The sequence below is a fragment of the Centroberyx gerrardi genome, chromosome 23, assembly GCF_048128805.1.
Source record: "Centroberyx gerrardi isolate f3 chromosome 23, fCenGer3.hap1.cur.20231027, whole genome shotgun sequence".
NCBI lineage: Eukaryota > Metazoa > Chordata > Actinopteri > Beryciformes > Berycidae > Centroberyx > Centroberyx gerrardi.
Genome location: NC_136019.1, coordinates 24,971,034 through 24,981,033, shown reverse-complemented (window position 1 = coordinate 24,981,033; position 10,000 = coordinate 24,971,034).

Here is a 10,000-nt window from a genome sequence, read left to right as displayed (position 1 = left end):
AGATATGACTTTTTAAAGTTTTTCCATGTTGTTTTGGGTTATTGAGGAAATAGCACCCTTACAGGCCTTATTAGACCTGCTAAGGACAGAAAATGTCTCTTCCAGAAAGCCCCATCCCTCTGGATTTAACTGTTTATTAGCATTATTGTTATTTTCAAGGGAATGCAGCAAGAATCTTGGCCAAAAGGCCGAATTTTCGAGTGTCAGTCAACTGACTAACCTCTTTCCTTTACATTCAGTTTACCTGACCTTACCTTTTAACCCTTTTTCCTTTATAAATTCTTTCCTGTATGCATGTGTATGAGAGACACACAGAGAGCTCCCTTGCTGCAGAGATCCTAGTGCAGCCCATGGGGGATGGGGGGAAATTTGCATGTGTATGAGAGACACACAGACAGCTGTAAGCTCCCTTGCTCCTACAGCAGTGCCAAGGGAGACACACACCACTGAGAAGAGTACTGAGATGCTGTTTCTACAAGTGTGAGGGTTATCAGATAATTCACAAATATTTACACAGTGTAAGTCATACAACTGTATGTATACTGCATACTATATAATTGTGACGTGCCCCTGGTACTCACTGTTACCATGCTGACTACAAATATTCCTTTAACATACAATATTCTAACTTTCCTTTACCTTCAGTTTAGTGTAGTACACCACCTTTAATGTTGACAGTAGAAACACTAAATAAACACCACCAGTGATATCTATAACTTTCCTTCATGGGTTATAATATAGATCAAAATAACCTAAGCATTTAACTACTATGTACAAATATACAGATATAGACATATAATTTAAAAAAAAAACAGTATATGTATACATATGTAAAGAACACTAGGACAATAGTGCAATGCAAAATTTAAGTTTAAATTCTTGTCCACACTTGTGAATTCTACGTTACTTTTGTTTATAGAAATGTTGTTGATCATTTAATTGAATCATTGCATCCTGGAGACATTGTCTACCTGTGATGAAAGAGGAAGAGGGAATGAGTGAAGTGTGAATTGCTACAGAGCTGCAGTCTGTGTGTGTATGGGGGTGTGTGTCAATGAGCCTGTTGTCACACTATAGAGATGCTAATAGACTACAGGCTGCAAAGAGCAACACAGAGAGCAGAATACTATAGTGTAAGATGTAAATAAGAATTTGTTCTTTATGACTTGCCAGGTTAAATGAAGGTTAAATAAATCAATCAATAAATAAAATGTGGTTAGATCTTACCTCCTGTTGGCAGTTTGGGACTAGCAGAGAGGTAGTCAGGTACTGCTTGAACCCCGTCAAAATTGCAGCTTCACGTGGGAACTTTTCATAAAGTCCCATCTGCTGCATTTTGACCCTCAGGGTTGTCTGGTACTGGTAACAACATACAACATTTGGCTGCTTAACAGAAGCCAACCCATTCATCTGCTCACATCATGAGGCTATCTAAAAACAGATTCAAAAGGTCAGAGGAGTGTAAATTATGTTTCACAATGTGTAGATTTCAATCTTTGTGTGAAACTGAGTAAAAGTTTGTGTTGAACTTGAGCAGCTGTTCTGATATTGGTTTAGACTATATGGTGACAATGTTGAGAAGCTGGGTAATTTCTCCTGCATTCAACACATATGTTGTTTGCTACCGGACTCTCAACATTTGGCTGCTTAACAGAAGCCAACCCATTCATCTGCTCACATCATGAGGCTATCTAAAAACAGATTCAAAAGGTAAGAGGAGTGTAAATTATGTTTCACAATGTGTAGATTTCAATCTTTGTGTGAAACTGAGTAAAAGTTTGTGTTGAACTTGAGCAGCTGTTCTGATATTGGTTTAGACTATATGGTGACAATGTTGAGAAGCTGGGTAATTTCTCCTGCATTCAACACATATGTTGTTTGCTACCGGACTCTCAACATTTGGCTGCTTAACAGAAGCCAACCCATTCATCTGCTCACATCATGAGGCTATCTAAAAACAGATTCAAAAGGTAAGAGGAGTGTAAATTATGTTTCACAATGTGTAGATTTCAATCTTTGTGTGAAACTGAGTAAAAGTTTGTGTTGAATTTGAGCAGCTGGTCTGATATTGGTTTAGACTATATGGTGACAATGTTGAGAAGCTGGGTAATTTCTCCTGCATTCAACACATATGTTGTTTGCTACCGGACTCTCAACATTTATACTGCATACTATATAATTGTGACGTGCCCCTGGTACTCACTGTTACCATGCTGACTACAAATATTCCTTTAACATACAATATTCTAACTTTCCTTTACCTTCAGTTTAGTGTAGTACACCACCTTTTCTTTTATTGTAGTAATGTTGACAGTAGAAACACTAAATAAACACCACCAGTGATATCTATAACTTTCCTTCATGGGTTATAATATAGATCAAAATAACTCGTACGGCCACAACAAAGAAAACATTTGGCTCAACCTTGTGACCAGCAACATATAAAGAGGACGCCATACCCGAGGATTACTTTTAAAGTAAGATGATTTTATTTACAAAACAAGATGAACAGAGGTAAACCTAAGCATTTAACTACTATGTACAAATATACAGATATAGACATATAATAAAAAAAAAAAACAGTATATGTATACATATGTAAAGAACACTAGGACAATAGTGCAATGGTGCAGAGTGCAGATAATGATGATGGGGGAGGAGGAGCAGGAGGAAATCCCTGGTCTGGGCCTTTCATTCCATTTTTCTCAGCTTCTGTGCTGAGTTGTATGAATTTATTGATGGCCTGTTACACACACACCACACAACAATAAAATTGTATGTCACACACACACACACCACACAACAATAAAATTGTATGTCACACACACACACACCACACAACAATAAAATTGTATGTCACACACACACACACCACACAACAATAAAATTGTATGTCACACACACACACACCACACAACAATAAAATTGTCTGTTTGTATTGTGTTTGTTTTTGTTTTTTTTGATTAATCTTGGGGGATCTTTCCCAGGTTGTTGAGAGTCTCAGACTGAGAGACTGAATGGAAGAGAAAGCATAAAAATGAGTCATTAATGTCATTTTTAGGTGTCAAAAGTTGAAAGTGAACAGTACTCAGTCATGTCAGATACACACCTTCTGTTTGAGGCTCCAGGTGCTTTTTTTTTTCTTGAGCCTTTTTTGGTGCCATCCTCCCTTCCTGTTGACAGACATGTAGAAACAAATTTAATGTGGGTTTCCTGTGTCAAAGAGGCAACACAGTAACAGTTACAAAATCATCATCTTAATAGGCCTGCATTCAAACTTTACCTGCTGCTATGTTGGTCAGTCATCCAGCCACTCGAGTTCCAGCCCTTCTCCTCGGAAAGACTTCCTGTTCACTCCATAGTCGAAGCGGAGCTCTTCGGAAATGGAAATGTCTTTGGTGGCCTGGAACAGGATGACATCCCTCACTCCTTCCGGGAAGGTCATCTTGCAGTACCGTGGCGTGACATTGCTGTTCTTCCGCGAATGATTCATCATTCTGCCAAGGGTTTCGACAGATGGGTGACACTCGCAAGGAAACGTCTGGGCGTCGATGCAGAGGTCGCGACCATCATGGCTCTTGAAGAAAAAAAGGTAGCCCATCTCATCCTGCATGGACTCCATCATCGTCCTGCCCTCTGCTGCTGTGATTACCTTGCCATGATAATCACAGATGATGGAGCCCTTGGCAAAGGATTTGGTGGCAACAACTCCTGTGGTCAAAAGAAGGTGACATTAGTATGTGAATATGTGAATTTACAGAGAAAACAGGAGAGCAAAGGAAAACAAGACATTTTTACATACCTTTCCCTTTGTTGCCACCGAAATCCTTGATGGCCAGGCCTGTCCACCTCTGCCTTGTGACACTCCTGATGATGCGTGGATCACTCTCACACTGCACCCTGTTGGCTGGCTTCCACTTGGCCACAATGTCCTCAGGACGGGGATGGTTGGCAGTCCACCCCTCGGCCCTGATGACCTTTGCGACCTTCTGGACAGTTGGGGGGCGTCTTGTACATTGGGCTGTCAAAGAGAGAAAATTGAAATTTAAATTCTTGTCCACACTTGTGAATTCTACGTTACTTTTGTTTATAGAAATGTTGTTGATCATTTAATTGAATCATTGCATAATAAAGTATTTACACTTACACAAGAGGTATTCCTCCCGCTTGCCATACTGCGCAGCCCTCCACCGATCATACAACACTCTGTTTATCGAAAAGCCAGCCTCGGTCCGCTGCTTCTTAGTGGGAGGCTGGCCCATCGCTGTCACCGGGAAGTGCTGGATGAACGTGGCAAAGTCCCTGCCGTCCTGTTCAGCGGTGTCTCTGCCTCTCTTCTGTCCCCGACCACGCCTCTCATCCCCTGACTCATCAGTAGAAGAACTGCAAGATGGAGAAGATTTCATGGTTAAACACTGACAAACAGCTGGACTGACCTTGGAAGAAGCTGTGAGAGAGAGAATAGTTGAAGGTTGTGTGTTCTGGATGATGACACATACCCTTCCAAACTGTTGAACAGGTTGGCGGTGGCCACGATACCCTCCAGGGTCCTCATCCTGTAGTGGGCATTGGCCACCGCTGTAGAGTGGGCCATGTAGTGTGCCGCTGCACTTTTCTGCTCCTCGGAAAAGTTCGCACTCACTGCTGTCTCTGCAACTTTTCTGACTTCTTGGCTCGTGATGTTTGGGATTTTGTAGCTGCAATGAAGAAGAAATCTCAGATTACAATCATATTATATTACAATAATATTATAGAAAGAGTACAAAACCAGTCTACCAATTTAATCCTTGTCTACCTTCTCTGTACAGTACATATTAATATGTACATGTTAGTACATGGGATTCTGCGAATACTTACTGTTCATGCAGACGTCTGAGGTCGTTGGTGGCGCTGGAAATTGGTCCGCCGGATTTGGACAGGAAAAATTTGCCCTTATCATCCACATCATCCTGCATACATCCTTGGCGGATGCCATTGTAGTATTCATCCAGCATCTGTGGAGATAAGATATGGATGAAGTTAATACTTGAGAAATTATTGATGGATACAGTTATTCATGGTGAGGGTTAGGGTTAGGTCTAGGGTTTTTTCAGCCTGTTAGAGAACTTACAGCAGCCTCCTCCTCGGTGAGGGCAAATGTCGCTATCTGCATTGTGGCCGTTTTGTGTTGGCTGACCCCCACACAGACTCGTCCATCGACGCGCTTCTGGTCGAGCCACTCTGACACCTGGAAAACAATGAAGGACACAGTGGGAATTAATGACATGAACAAAGTAGCACTGTTCTATTTGAATCTGGACATGCGATATTTTCTACTGACTACATGCAATACTTTGTACCAACTGAGGAAACACTGTGGGGGAAAAGTACTTACTGTCAATCCCTCCACTGCTCCGGGTCTCTGGAAGTGTTTCAGCATCAGGATGGCTTCGCAGTTGTAGCGGAACAGTGTCTTCTCCTCTTCTTCCACACGCTGCTGCTGCAGGAGCTTGCCGTAGATGCCCAGCATGTCCTTCTTGGCCTCGCGGAGGACTCTCTGGCAGTCGTGGAGACTCGCCTGGCCATGAATGAAGCGGTCGTACCTAGAATGATAAGATAAAACAAAACACCAATGAGGAGGAGAGTTGGAGATTTTTCTGTATCACATAATCCTGGCAGCCTTCCAAGTACTATCCACATGAGAGAAGTCATTAAAGGAAAGGTAGAGCAGGGAGATTAACAACTCACTTTTTTTGGCATGTGTCTTTGCTGAGGGCCTTTGCCACTGGCTTCCTCAAGGTGTTGAGCAGCTCGATGTACGCCTGACACTTCCTGTGGAAGTCCGGGTCCGCTGCAGCCAAATCCAGGCGTGTCTTGAGGTACTGGACACACCGGATCATGTTCTTGATGTAGTTGAGGATGGTGGATGGACTCATCTGCAGTACCCTCAGCCTGTTCAGGAAGTCCTGGGTCTCCGTGCTCTTCAGGAGAAAGTCCATGCTCACTTCATCCCCGCTCGGCTGGATGTACCTGAACATCCTGGAGACATTGTCTACCTGTGATGAAAGAGGAAGAGGGAATGAGTGAAGTATGAATTGCTACAGAGCTGCAGTCTGTGTGTGTATGGGGGTGTGTGTGTGTGTGTGCCTGTGTCAATGAGCCTGTTGTCACACTATAGAGATGCTAATAGACTACAGGCTGCAAAGAGCAACACAGAGAGCAGAATACTACAGTGTAGGTTGTAAATAAGAATTTGTTCTTTATGACTTGCCAGGTTAAATGAAGGTTAAATAAATCAATAAATAAATAAAATGTGGTTAGATCTTACCTCCTGTTGGCAGTTTGGGACTAGCAGAGAGGTAGTCAGGTAGTGCTTGAACCCCGTCAAAATTGCAGCTTCACGTGGGAACTTTTCATAAAGTCCCGTCTGCTGCATTTTGACCCTCAGGGTTGTCTGGTACTGGGCCGTGTCCCTGAGAAAATACAGAGAAAATTAGCTCAAAGGAACTTACAGATGTTCACAGCCAAAGCCCACTGATTGAACTTGTGTGTGTTGAGTGAGGTGATGAACTTACTTTTGCCATGTTGGGTCACTTGGACCAGCATCCTCACTGGAATCAGTGCCGGGGGTCTCTTCAGCGCCTCTACGGTCTTCCTCTGTGCTGCCACTGGCCGGGATGGGGGCTTGCTCGGCAGCAGCCGAAGTTGACGGCTGCTCGACGCTGGGCTCAATGTCTGCATCCATGGGGGCATTGAGGACGAAGAAGTTTCTTCTACGAAGATCCTCAAGAAGAGCCAGTCTGGAAGGCCTGTGGGGGTACCGCCTGCACATCTCGGCGTAGTCCCAGGTTCTGCCTTGGCGGGTCCAATCCTTCATCGACGTCTTGGCCCTCTGCAGCTCTGCCTGCCTCTCCGCAACTGTGTTGCGCTTCATGCAGACCCTGGCCAGGTGGGCAGACAGTACTTCCTGGGGTTTCTCGCACAGCAGGCAGTGGATGATGCGGCGATCCGAGCTGTGAGAGAGAAAGAGAGAAAGTAGACAGTCAGTGAAACCACCCCTGACTTATTTGAAGAAATCTTTTCAAGTGAATATCACTTACTGCACTGGCAGCCACATCTGCCTGTTTCAAGCAAAATACAATTCAACTAGTGAAAACAAATTGGTACTTACTTTGCAGCCTGTCCTGCCATTGTCCTCAGCAAAGTCTTTTTCACAAAAAGAAGAAAAAAAAAACAAAGCTCTTGGGAAGAGAGAAAGCAAGAAAATAAACAAAAAAAGAATAGAAATAGAAATAGCAGGAGAAAAAAATCCTTTTACAAAAGCAAGAAAATTCAAAAAAGAGTTTTCTTCAGAAAAGTCTAAAGGTTCGATGAAATTCTCTTCCAAAATGGCAAAGAGGTGGTGTGTGTGTGATCAGAATTGAAAACACACTGATGCAGTGGAGTTTACCTGCAGTATTTATCCTCCATGATGATGCCATAGGCCCATCAGCTTGATTGTGGCCTATCAAAGGTGGGAGGAGTTTGGGGCCTATCAAAGGTGGGAGGAGTTTGTGACTCATCATGTGAATGGGGCATCCCCCACAATGTTGTCAACCTGTTGATGAGTGCTAATTAATATATTCATAGCTGAATAGTTTAGGTGATGAGTGCTAAGTCTCCACTTGACTTCCAATATTGCTATCTTAATGAGGCTATCTAAAAACAGATTCAAAAGATAAGAGGAGTGTAAATTATGTTTCACAATGTGTAGATTTCAATCTTTGTGTGAAACTGAGTAAAAGTTTGTGTTGAATTTGAGCAGCTGTTCTGATATTGGTTTAGACTATATGGTGACAATGTTGAGAAGCCGGGTAATTTCTCCTGCATTCAACACATATGTTGTTTGCTACCGGACTCTCAACATTTGGCTGCTTAACAGAAGCCAACCCATTCATCTGCTCACATCATGAGGCTATCTAAAAACAGATTCAAAAGGTCAGAGGAGTGTAAATTATGTTTCACAATGTGTAGATTTCAATCTTTGTGTGAAACTGAGTAAAAGTTTGTGTTGAATTTGAGCAGCTGTTCTGATATTGGTTTAGACTATATGGTGACAATGTTGAGAAGCTGGGTAATTTCTCCTGCATTCAACACATATGTTGTTTGCTACCGGACTCTCAACATTTGGCTGCTTAACAGAAGCCAACCCATTCATCTGCTCACATCATGAGGCTATCTAAAAACAGATTCAAAAGGTCAGAGGAGTGTAAATTATGTTTCACAATGTGTAGATTTCAATCTTTGTGTGAAACTGAGTAAAAGTTTGTGTTGAATTTGAGCAGCTGTTCTGATATTGGTTTAGACTATATGGTGACAATGTTGAGAAGCTGGGTAATTTCTCCTGCATTCAACACATATGTTGTTTGCTACCGGACTCTCAACATTTGGCTGCTTAACAGAAGCCAACCCATTCATCTGCTCACATCATGAGGCTATCTAAAAACAGATTCAAAAGGTCAGAGGAGTGTAAATTATGTTTCACAATGTGTAGATTTCAATCTTTGTGTGAAACTGAGTAAAAGTTTGTGTTGAATTTGAGCAGCTGTTCTGATATTGGTTTAGACTATATGGTGACAATGTTGAGAAGCTGGGTAATTTCTCCTGCATTCAACACATATGTTGTTTGCTACCGGACTCTCAACATTTTCTCTAAAAATAACCTTAATCATATTCTACCTTTTCAAGTTGAAAACTGGTATTATCAATGAATTGCTAATGAATAAAATCAAAGAATGATCAATAAAAGCCAGAAAAATTTGAAAGTAAACAACATTGTTATGTGTGTCCTGTATTGGACTTGTGCATTTACTAGTGTAAAAATACAGAGACACTTAAGTTAAGACTGTGTTGCTGTGTTACTAGAACACTGTACAAAGGTAAGAGGGGGGTAAACACTGGAAATGATCCAAAAAGAAAGAAAGTGATATGAATGATCAAAAAAGAAAGAAAGTGATATGACCAGATTGTTGGAAATCCAGGTAATTTCTCCTGCAGTATTTATCCTCCATGATGATGCCATAGGCCCATCAGCTTGATTGGGGCCTATCAAAGGTGGGAGGAGTTTGTGACTCATCATGTGAATGGGGCTTCCCCCACAATGTTATCAACCTGTTGATGAGTGCTAATTAATATATTCATAGCTGAATAGTTTAGGTGATGAGTGCTAAGTCTCCACTTGACTTCCAATATTGCTATCTTAATGAGGCTATCTAAAAACAGATTCAAAAGATAAGAGGAGTGAAAATTATGTTTCACAATGTGTAGATTTCAATCTTTGTGTGAAACTGAGTAAAAGTTTGTGTTGAATTTGAGCAGCTGTTCTGATATTGGTTTAGACTATATGGTGACAATGTTGAGAAGCTGGGTAATTTCTCCTGCATTCAACACATATGTTGTTTGCTACCGGACTCTCAACATTTGGCTGCTTAACAGAAGCCAACCCATTCATCTGCTCACATCATGAGGCTATCTAAAAACAGATTCAAAAGGTCAGAGGAGTGTAAATTATGTTTCACAATGTGTAGATTTCAATCTTTGTGTGAAACTGAGTAAAAGTTTGTGTTGAATTTGAGCAGCTGTTCTGATATTGGTTTAGACTATATGGTGACAATGTTGAGAAGCTGGGTAATTTCTCCTGCATTCAACACATATGTTGTTTGCTACCGGACTCTCAACATTTTCTCTAAAAATAACCTTAATCATATTCTACCTTTTCAAGTTGAAAACTGGTATTATCAATGAATTGCTAATGAATAAAATCAAAGAATGATCAATAAAAGCCAGAAAAATTTGAAAGTAAACAACATTGTTATGTGTGTCCTGTATTGGACTTGTGCATTTACTAGTGTAAAAATACAGAGACACTTAAGTTAAGACTGTGTTGCTGTGTTACTAGAACACTGTACAAAGGTAAGAGGGGGGTAAACACTGGAAATGATCCAAAAAGAAAGAAAGTGATATGAATGATCAAAAAAGAAAG